This window comes from Syngnathus scovelli, chromosome 1, assembly GCF_024217435.2.
Source record: "Syngnathus scovelli strain Florida chromosome 1, RoL_Ssco_1.2, whole genome shotgun sequence".
NCBI lineage: Eukaryota > Metazoa > Chordata > Actinopteri > Syngnathiformes > Syngnathidae > Syngnathus > Syngnathus scovelli.
This window is the reverse complement of record NC_090847.1, coordinates 19476621-19488531: the sequence shown is the minus strand read 5'-3', so window position 1 is coordinate 19488531 and position 11911 is coordinate 19476621. Positions and strand designations below refer to the sequence as shown.

At 40.6% G+C, this 11911-nt stretch overlaps 2 long non-coding RNA genes across 2 annotated transcripts; both read left to right on the top strand.

Moving 5' to 3' along the window:
• Positions 1-890: 890 nt before the first annotated feature.
• LOC125988470 (uncharacterized) lies at positions 891-10619 on the top strand. Its single transcript, XR_011087677.1, has 3 exons — positions 891-1107; positions 9659-9751; positions 10227-10619. It is a non-coding gene; the product is annotated as an uncharacterized lncRNA (long non-coding RNA).
• LOC125988473 (uncharacterized) lies at positions 4803-5215 on the top strand. Its single transcript, XR_007488381.1, has 2 exons — positions 4803-4838; positions 4933-5215. It is a non-coding gene; the product is annotated as an uncharacterized lncRNA (long non-coding RNA).
• Positions 10620-11911: the final 1292 nt, after the last annotated feature.

Below are 11911 nucleotides of genomic sequence, written 5' to 3'. Positions count from 1 at the left end.
TATTTGGGTTGACAATTTTAATGGCCCTTTGAAGTAAATTAAGACTATGATGCAGCCCGCGACAAAAATAGGTTTGACACTGCCTTAAAAGCTGGTGAGTCAATGTGAAAGACCTATAAGAAGGTTGTTGGAGAAAGAAGTGAGAACATGTTGAAGAGTGTCAGAAATTAAGAGCTCATTACGATAGTGACGGACAAGGTGATGGCAAGGCCTGAAGGGTAGGAGAGAGATTTGGAATGAAGCCAGCGTAATGAAGTGAGGATGGTGATGATGTAAGCAGTATGCTCTTTGACAGTTGCTGTATGAATGTATCCATTTGTAATGACCAAGGTGACCATTAAGCATTAAGTAACAGTACTGTAATGAAGAAGTAGATGCGCACTGCACTACTTAGTCTACGTTTGTATGTAGATGACAGGGCATAAATGAGCAATTTTCCAGAAGTAATAAAAGGAGCTCAGCTTTATGTTATGTGGTTTCACATTTGATCAGTTTTTGCTGTCAACAAAGTGTTTTGAAGGCATTTTTAGTGACTATATATACATTCTTGACAAACTCAGACCCACACCTCGGATGTAAGTGTAAGTGAAGATGAAGCACCCTAGTTTGACTTTGTAGTGTGTACTGTTGAATTTGCGACAAGCACTAGTAGATCTTAAAAAAGATACATTTTTGGGATTTACAAATACACATTACTTTAAAGTTGACTATTTTTACTAACAAATAAGATTCTGAAAATCCCTTGTTAAAAACACTGCCCTTCTACCTGAAGAGGATTGTTTGGTTCATTTAAAAGGGATTCTGTGTGAAAACACCTGTTTTCAAAAAAAAAAAAAAAAAAAAGGAAGTGCATTTCTGACAAAATAATAACAATAATAATTGTCACGTCTCGTCCCCGGTTGTTTTATTAAGTGCATTTTGTCTTGGTTTCTGTCCATGTGCCTGTGTGCTCGCCCCTCCCCTCCTGTGTGCCCATGATTAGTGTGATCATTCTCACTTGCCTCTTGTTACCTGTCGTGTATTTAAGTCCTGTCTGTCCCTCACTCCCCGTCGGATCATCGTTGTTGTCATGTCTTGATGTCTGGAGTCTTCTTGTCTCACGTCCCGGTCAGTCAGTCCAGTTATTCTTTTGTTAAGTTGTGTCAGTTTGCCTTTTGAGTTTGCTCAAAAGCTGGTCCAAGCTGCATTTGATCACCCTGCGCCATCCGCTCTGTGACAAATAATAATACATTTAATTTAGAAGCACTTTTCAGGTCACTCAAGGTTACTTTACAAGAGTTAAAAATTTAAAAACAAGTTAAAAACAAAATGTTAACACTAACATCAGTGTGACATAAGCGAAGTAAACTCTTCCTGTGTTCATTATTGGAGTTTATTTTAAGAGAAATGGAGATGGTTTGCATTCACACATGCGAAATTGTAGAAATTGTCATATTGGAGAGTTACCTAGATGTTGCAGGACAGCATTACATAAATGAGCATTCATAAAATGCTGTCTTGATTTTCTAATTTTACATCCAACAGCTACAGGAAAATAAAAGACATCATGGGAAGTAATTAACAAGTGAAGAAAGACCTTGTGCTACCTTGTATTTTGCCCCCTAGGTTTCTCCAAATTGAAAGCAAGACTTTTAAAACCTTGTTACTGCAAATAACACAAAGTTTCACAGTTTCATTAGTAAAATAATGAAGGAATATGGAAAATCAGAAAATTTGTCACGTCCGTCAGGACACTGAGCCAACAAACTTTCCTCAGCCACACCTTCTCCCTCTTGTTACCTCACGTATTTAAACCTTCCCCGTGTGTTTCTCCCTGCCGGTGTCTATTGTTGCTTCCCGTCTGTGTCTGCGCCTGTTGTTCCTGTCCTGTTCCTTTTACAACATTAGGGAAAACAGAGCAAATTTGATTGCTTCCTCTGCAGCTGATCAATCAAGCACAGGATGCAACCGCTTTATTTTACTGCGTTGTGAGAGCAGGACAAAGTTTGGTTAATCATTATAGTCTACATTCCAACATAATCATACGATCAAAATAATCTATCAACCCTAACAGAAGTGTTTAAAGATAAAATTATAAAAGTCTTGTGAGGATGCCCTTGTGCTGGTCTTGCACGGCAAGAGCAGAGCGGAGCCGTGACACATTTGTGGTAGTTTATTTGTAACTTTGTGAGTATTAGTGAAGCCCTAAAAAATGTATATGTAGATATCTAAACATGTTCTGTGGCAACAAAAACTGCTGTGACAATGCAAAAAAAATCCATTTCCCCTGTGTTTTAATGAGTCAAATACATAGTAAAATCCATGTACCTTCTGCAATGTGCTCACATTCCAGTCAATGCTGTTTGGTGCACTGAATGAGAAATTTTGGCGAATTGTTTAAATGTCCGAAGATGTGTGAAGGGTTAATAAACTGCCTAATGCAAGTGTCCACTGTTCTTTTGCTTTGACAGGTAGCTATTGATTGTTGAATGGAAGCATTTCTTTTCCAAACCCTTGTTCATAAAACTAAAAATCGAATAAAAATAAAGTGTGTTCTTCATGTCTTTAAATGGACAAAAGCAAGTAATTACTACTGTCATTCAATTTGTTCGCAGAAACTACATTGGCACAAATGTCTAGATGCATCAGAAATTTGTCGTGTTCCCGTTATGTTTCATTATCTGTGGCCAGCATTGCTGTAAACAAGTCCAACACATCGCTGTAGCTGTATCTCAGGACAGACACATTAATACATTGATTTAGTAGATATACTGCTACACCCCTAATAAAAAGGCATAAAGCTCCTCCCCTCTGACAGATGAGCAAACAGAAAAAAAAACTTGCGGCACTGGAGAAGGGTTTTACCGTATGCCGGTCACAGAATTTACAGTGCCGGTGGATGGTCAGAAGGCAGCCGGAGGACTTTTGCCTCTGGGGGAAGATCAAGAGATGAATACTGGGAGTACACCACCAGAGAAGGGTTGGAGGCCGTCCGTAGGATGTGCACTGCACTTGCAGCAGTGTTGCAAGGAGGCTGCAGGACTTTCCAAACAAGATTTGGTGCCCCAAGTATTTTCGGTGAAGCCCAATCGGAATGGTGGCCTCTTGCCAGCTCAGCCATATAGAGGGAGGGACACCAAAAAAAGAGTGGTACAGTGTAGAAGCAGGATACAAGGAGAGCTTTGGAAATAAGTGTGGACAGACTTGCATCGTGGGAGATGAAATGATGGGCACAAGATGAGATGAAGAAACAACAAAGATACAGAATGAGGTGACAATACGCGGGTGAGAGAAGGAGATGATAGGACTGGGTCAACAGAATGACAGTAACCTTTACTGAAGCGTCTCCGATGGCCACCGTGTAGTGGCCTCATGTGAATTGGGACCCAGGCTAAGGTCAGAGGGTAACTCGTCATAAAAAGAATCTACATGCATGGGCCAGAATTATAAACGTGACACAAACAGATGAGGGCTTGAGAGATCCCACTGGTAAACAAACAGAAATCACCATCCTCAAGTCAAAGTCTGAGAGGAGGTTAGAGAGTTCGGGTCCCTAACCTTCAAAGTCGGAACAATCAGAGTCTATACATCTGTGTGCAGGAGACGGTAACGTGCACGAGGAAACAGAGAACTTATTAGACAAGACACTGGGGAGACAGGAAGACAGTGGTGAAAAAGACAGAGCGGAAATGGGAAAAAGGCTCAGTTGGCAGGCTGACGGAGATGACCAGCAGAGTAACATGTCAATGACGCATGCTTCCTGCTGGGTCTTAGTGTTCTGGAAGCATTCTGCTATGTTTGTGTAGGTGGGTGTTTTTCATGGTGGCTGTGCAGCCAAACAAGGTAGGGCAGTAGGCAAGGCTGGAGTATAAAATCACGCTAAATATTTCATTTGAAAAATGTCAAACAAAAAGTATGGGTATTATGAAGCACTGATCATTGTGGATATCATGTATTTTTTGCATGTGTAAACTTTTAGTTGATTTCCCAGTAGCTGTTTTGTGGCAGTTTGACCAAGTAGTCAACACCTGCAATGTCCGTTTTGATTGGTCACCAAGTTTCAAAAGCCCAGAAAGTACTGGAATGTGTATCTTGTTTGCCCTCAGAAAGTTTTGAACCTAATTACAATTGCATCACCTAGGCCTTAGAAGAATGGCGCACAGGATAACACTTTTCATTTCATCAGCTCATTGTGACTCCACTTTCTGCTATGATTAAATTGCATCCAAAGGGAGAATTTGTGCCACAAGCAGTTTTTCACAATAACCAGTCTCCAGATATTCAAATACACATGGTTAAGGCAGCAGCTTCTATCTTCAACTTCAACTTTATAATGTGAAATTAAGATAGCAGTACAAATATGTAAGATGTATTGTTGAGAGGTTTTCTAAATATAACAACTAATGTCTGAGAACTCTCTCTTAATGACATAAAAAAAATTAAAAGTACAGTATATGGAAGTAGATCAATGTATGATAGGAGACGGATGAAAAATCTTCATTCCACAGGGTATAGAAGAAGAAAACTTTTTTGCGAATAAAGGTAAATTTTCATGTGAAGCGGGGAGGGGTGTGCTGTGCTATTAATTGGAACAGTTGCAAAACTATTTTAAAATGGAAAATCAGTCACTCATTGCAACAGACCGCAATCACAGCAACACTCATGTCCTGAGACTGCATTACTTTTTTTGTTGTTTACGACGGTCAGAATACAAGATATCGTATACAAGATATCATGTGTTGTGACAGGGCAAGATGTCACACTACAGATCCATCACCAATAGTCATGTTCATTTGTCTCTGATCAGAATTGGGAAAATAAAAACAAGAAAGAACCCATCCTTGGATTGTGGGTAGAGGGTAAGTGTGATGTTTATTGCTTATAGTGGCTATTTTATCCAGTTTATGCTCGCTTTTACATATACAGAATTGTCGTTTCTAACCTCCCCAACAGTGGGTACCAGTACACTGTGAAATCCTGAATTGGTCAATGCCAAAGAACCAACCGAATGCTGATGCAGGACATGTCACACAACGCGGCACGATACTCAACAATTCCAACATATCAGGCCTTTGTCCTTGTGGTCGGGAATTGGGGTTTGTACTCCCAGACAGTTGTTAAAGGGTTAAGTCAACCCCAAAATATTCTCTGTAATATGTTCTGTGCACTTCAACTGGTTGAGTGTTCTGATAGTAATGTTTTGTTTGTGTAATAAGAATTAAACAGGCAAAATCCATCTGTTTTTAGTCATCTCCAGGGGTGAAAACATTTTGCCACTTGCTGTTGACTGAAAGTGACACCACTGTTTCTATTGTTTGCTATTGCTGAAGCTGTTTTAAAATCTTGACATTGACATTCATATTGCAGCACATTGTATTTAAATTTTACGTAGTATGAACCCCAAATATCAAGTTGGCTCCATTTAATATTCTGTCCTGGATGCACCCCAGCTTTACCCCAATGTCCATTAGGATACCCAAGATTCTTTTCATGATAGGTTGAGAGCTTGTAGTAGAAAAGGAAAGCAATAGTCCATTTTAATCCTACAGTGCAATTCCGTATTTATTGTAGTTTTTCAACATTGCTTACATGTGAGCTTTATGTCATCATACTTCTAAAAAATATTGTGACCCCATTATGTACATTTTTATCTTGGCCAACATTACTATGACCATATTGGAGCGTAGAACTGATGTAACACTATGCAACCACCATGCAACATGTAGAAAACTCTTCACCCAAGGATATTACTTTTAGCATGTTCCCTGCATCAGGTCATCAGTGACAATAAGGAATGTTGCTGTTAGAGGAAGTAGCTACTTTTGCTATTAATATACAAGACATTTTTGTTCATATTTGTAAACCAGCTCAATTTAAATTGCACAACTGGAGGAAAGAATATTATCGTCAAAAAAAATTCACCATGGATGGCAAAGGGTCTTTTAAAAAAAAAAAAAAAAAAATCATCCATACATACATTTTCTATACTGCTTGTCCCCACAGGGGTTGCGGGCGTGCTGAAGCCTGTCATCGGACAGTAGGCGGGACACCCTAAACTGGGTGGCCACCCAATGGCAGGGCACACAGAGACAAACAACCATTCACTCTCACACTCACACCTAGAGACAATTTGGAGCGCTCAATCGGCCGACCAAGCATGTTTTTGGGATGAAACCCACGCGGGCACAGGGAGAACATACAAACTCCACTCCATGCAGCCACACACGCTAAACACCGTCTGCATGGCTGTCGTCCCAGGAAAAAGCCTCTTCTAAAAAAGATGCACAAGGAAGCTCGCAAAAGGTTTGCTGAAGAAAAGCAGACTAAGGATATGGGTTACTGGAACCATGTCCTGTGGTCTGATGAGACCAAGATAAACATATTTGGTTCAGATGGTGTCCGGCGTGTGTGGCGGCAACCAGGTGAAGAGTACAAAGACAGTGTGTCTTGCCTACAGTCAAGCATGGTGGTGGGAGCGTCATGGTCTGGGGCTGTATGAGTGCTGCTGGCACTGGGGAGCTACAGTTCATTGAGGGAACAATTAATGCCAGCATTTACTGTGGAATACTGAAGCAGAGCATGATCCCCTCCCTCCTCAAACTGGGCCGCGGATCAGTAGTCCAACACGATAACGACCCCAAAAACACCTCCAAGACGACCACTGCCTTCCTAAAGAAGCTGAGGTTGAAGGTGATGGACTGGCCAAGCATGTCCCCAGACCTAAACCCTATTAAACATCTGTGGGGCATCCTCAAACAGAAAGTGACATTTGGGTCTAATTTTGACATTTTCAGCTGGGGTGTACTCACCTTTGCTCCCAGCATTTTACACATTCATTGTTGTATTTTGAATTACTTTGAAGTAACAATACATTTACTTTGCTGTCCAAGCTCAAAGTGTCATTTCTTCAGCGTTGTCCCATGACAAGATATAATTAAAACATTGCAGAAATGAGAGGCGTGTACTCACTTTTGTGAGATACTGTATGTAAAAATAATGACAAAAATGATAACCCTAATCTTCGCCGGACTTGCCAGTCGCATTGCTGCCAGTAAGCTGTCCCCCGGCCGGTGGTGGTGTTCGCAAGACTTGCCAGTGCATTGGCCGGCCAGCCCCGCTGCTACTATAAAGCTCTCTCCTTTCTTCTTCTGAGGTGTTTGTGGCAGCTGCCCGCTGTCCAACAGCGTATGATGGCCCGTGTGTGTGGTAGCGCTGCCAGTCAGCTGGCCTGTGTGCGACAATTTCAGATAAATGAGTACAAGACAACCTTGACTGGCTTGTCGAAATTGAAAAGTTGGACAAAAAAAGTGCAATAAATAAATAAATCGCTTTTTAAAACATTCTGAGCAACCTATGATGTAGATCACACTCAAGGCCCGGGAGCCAGATACGGCCCACCATAATCATTTTATGTGCCCCGCAAAGACAAATTGTGCATCGAATTCATTCATTCATTCATTACTAAAATTGAAAAATTGTCTTCAATTTTAAAAATAATCTTTTTAAAAGATTTGACCAGTTTTTACTCGTCTGATTTGAAAACCAGCTATTTGTCAGTTTGTTTTGTAGCTTATACTGTATATAATATGAGGTGTTCATATATTTATCTGGGTTGACAGTTATAATGGCCCTCTGAAGGAGACTATGACTACAATGCGGCCCACGACAAAAATGAGTTTGACACCCTTGATGTAGCTAAAGCAACCTTCAGCACTTCTGCAATTACTCTTAAGGGCAATTTTTGTTTCATTTCGGAAAACACGTATCCCCAACCACACCCCCAGCCAGTTCGCTGACGTTGCCATGAGTTACCAATGCAATAACTTGCCAGCATGTTTGTCTTGCAGGTTGGCGTGGTTGTGGATCAGTTGGTAGAGCAGATTGTCCGGTGGTCACTGTTAACACCAGCAAGACAAAAAAAAAAAAAACAAAGAAAAACAAGCTGGTCTATTCTGTTTTTGTTTTTTTAATTAGTTATCTGTGTTTTTTAGCAGGGTTCATCAATCCTTTTATGTGTGCTTAACACGTAAGGAAAAGCACAAAATCTTCTCTACAAAACTGTTGTAACTAGTAAGGATACATTGCTAAATAAACATTCAATCAACTTTTAAATACATAGGCTACTTAATTGTAGCTGGGCTTTTTTTTAACTGACCTTCTTAATGTAGTAGCTCAGGTACCATTTATTGGTGACTGACCGTGACAAAATTTAAATGATTATTTTTGTTTCCTGTCCAGCCATCATTATTTTCTTTTACGTAATGAACAGCAAGAGAAGAGCAACTCGCCCCAAAATTGATGGACAACAGGAAAAACAGGAAAATGGCTGCATTGTATTTTTAACTATGTTCACATGACATGTTCCAGAAGACCAGTACACTGAAGACAATACTAAAAAGAAAATCATTCTTCTAATTGGTCTTAGGTAAAGGCATTATGACAGCTATAGTAAACTGTGTTACTGTAGCTGACACTAAATTTAATCACCATAGCAACAGCTAATTGAGATCAGTGTGATAACCACTTCAAAGAGAGGAAGATATACTCTACCAAGAACATTCTCACCGTTGCCTAGAAACAAGTCGAAAAGAGAAAATTGTGGATTGTCATTCACACATGCAAAGACACAACTACTATCAGAATCAAAGATCAACCTGTAAGCTGGTGATCAAATATGAGAACTTGGAAATTAACACCGATTTGATGGTCCACATTGTCATCTATATCAGCTTTTGTGCTGGCAGTTATGGTCTAAACCAGGGGTGGGCAAACTTTTTTACTGGCAGGCCGAATTCGGTTCTAAATTTAGACCAGGGGGCCGAACCAGGAGCAGATGGATGTGTTGTTTGTATGAAGTAATTGAAATGGCATGTGAAGGTCATTGCATAAAAGGTTTGTACTTTTAGTAGGCAGTAAAGCATGGATATTGAAAAAAAGCGTTTTGAAAACAAATGCATTTATTAACAGCTTTAAAAAAGTAACCCACACTCGAATTTCGGCACTGATGGAAATAGAGCGTGCAGTGCGCCGGGTCCATACTACTTAGTACATACACGCACGTATGAGTGTGCACCGAGCTTTCTGACTCGGCTTCCGGGAGTAAATGCGAGGGCGGGCGCTTCCCCATCTATTGGGGAAACACAGTAATTGCAGGGAAAATGACCCAAAAAAAGTTTAATAATAAACATTTTTCAAGTTTGGCGGGCCGGATTAAACAGCCCCGTGGGCCGGATGTGGCACGCGGGCCGTAGTTTGCCCATGTCTGGTCTAAACAATACTACAACATGTTAAATATTCCAATTGGTCGCCAATATGTTTGTGGGATAGTGTTCATTTCATAACACCTGTGGTAATCCCCTGTCCAAAAAAAATAAATAATGTAACACCTTTCGATTCTGCAATCATACTAGTGGTGCCCTGACATGTTTTTGAGATACCAGCCATCATTCTTTGGACTTTTTGCTTTGATTGGGAGCTCAAAGTTGCGATACAAGCATTGTATAATATACAGTGGAACCCTAGAAGTCAACTGACTCGGTACTTGACATATTTGGTTTTTGACACAAAATATCCGGAAAGCTTTGTCTTAGTTCTCAGACAAAGCTTCGAAAACTGATGTTAGTTGGCGTTGTTTTTCAGCGGGTTTTAACCATTGTGTTGCCTGACTGCATTTGTGCAGGGCGTGCTTCCGGAAAGCTGACCCCGTGAGACCACAAGATCACGGGGGTTCATGCTGAGAGTTGATTTCATCTGATAACAACCGAGAGCTACTGTACGTATTTGTAAACAATAGCCAGAAAGCTGCACCAGCGAGACCACAAGGTCACGGGGGTTCCTACTAAAGACTTGAGTTCACAAGATAACAACCATGTAAAAAGAGAGCTACTGTATGTTATATTTAAGAGGCTGGACGACGGAGATTTAATGCTTTAATGCTCAGTAATGAACATTTCCACGAAATGTAACACACCAGCTCAACTTCCGCACATGTGCAATAACACGATAGGCATGGGTGACTGCACTTACCGATGTCACACTGTATTTGTAAACAATAGCCATTATTTCATTCAAATTGATTTGCTTTTGGGAAATTATTTATGGGTTAGGGTTAGGTACAGGTAACCCTTTGGCTCTTGGTGAGGTAGTAGATGTAAACTTCCTGTTCGCAAAATACGATCTTTTAATAACCTTTGGTGTGAAGTGCATTCATTCATATTAAAATGTATTGATGTATTTACCTGTATAAGATAACATTCGGAGCCTGCAGGTCAGCATGACAGACAATGAGCTCAGACCCAATAAAGTACTCTGAGATGCCAAGTATATGAGACCTGTAAGTATTTTGAACAATTAATAATATCAGTAAATAGTCTGTTCACAGTCAGCTTAATGTTTTGGAGATTAAATATAGCCCAAGAATGAGTGTATGTTACATGTTTGTGGGAAATCTGACGGGAGGGGAGAACAACTCCATGGTGACAGCCAAGGTGATTGCCTCCATGACTGAGACGCCCAAGGATGGGGAGCCCAGACAGAAAGGCCCATCACCTGAGTAAGAAACTTCCAAGGATGCTGATGAGACCTCAACCGACATATTTTTAGAGTTGTAACATTGACAGGCTACTATATAAGGCAATATATCAATAATAGATCGTATCAAATTCAACCCATCTTGTGACTATGTTTTTATTGCGTTGGTGTGAATACCTTCCCTATTCAGAAGAAAAACAAACACGCATTGAGTAACTTGGGCACAGACAAATTGTTGTCAGTTTATGCCGCAGAGTGCGACTAGCGTTATCAGCATTGAGAAATTCCAATAATGGGTAAGTATGTTTTGTGTTTAAATAGTGTTATTTTGTCATGTTTATTTATTTGAGCTCATTATTTGTCTTTTAAATGTCTGATGTGTCAAGTGCCGCAGACAGACCGCGTAAAGCTGTGCTCCAAGCTTTTGCTGTCCTGTATCTTTGTTGTTTATCGCGGTTTTATGTACTGTGGCTTCGAAACGTGACGGTGTCGCTTCTCAACGCTCCTTCTGGAATGAATTAGTGTTGAGATCCGGGGTTTTATTGTCTACTCAATTTACTTTCCAATAAGCAGTGCATGGGGCGCAACCATTTTATTTTGAAAAAAAGAGGTGGATTGCAGAGCAATTCAATTCTAAAAACACTTTCTACACAATATAGAAATATAAGGAACATTGATAATAGATTTTGTAAATGAATTGCTACCAGAGTGGCAAAACATTTTGTAGGTGTTGTAGCTGCCACCCTGTACCTTTACAGCACTTCTGTTCATTAGTTACAAAGAAGATCCACTCTGTCTTGAGCTGTAGGATCCCACTATCTCCAAATCTACGCTGACTCAGTGGTTCAGTAATTGACTTTACAAATAAACATTCCCAACCTATACTACTATAACTATATAATTGAACTTGGAAGATAAGGCATGGAAAGACGCCGGCTTTGGTGTAGCAATGACTCTCAGAAAGATTCAGAGCTGTGTCGCAACTCAGGTGAATCGACCAAGTTAAGCTACATTGTTTGCATGATTAAATTACCCTTATCGTCTGCAGTATTTTTATTTAAATGCAGACTACTGCATATCTAATCAAGCATTTTCCCAACGATTGGTCAGCCCACCACCCGGGGCAAACTCATTGTTAAATGTTCATTAAGATGTCGAAACGCCAATTCCATGGTTGGTTGACAGCGGGGTGCTGTCCGATCCCTCTCTGAAAGCCTTGTTCTGGCTTTCAGCCTGGGGACAGCGGACCTTCGTGTTGTTCCTCGGGCCTGGACGATCTTCCCTCTGCCCTTTGCACCCGTGGTCGTCTTCATTCTTGCCTGTTATGGTGGTCAGCACTTCTTCGTTTTGCACTCAAAGGGCTGCCAAGTATGAACTTGAATGTGTGACAGCCAGTGAGGGG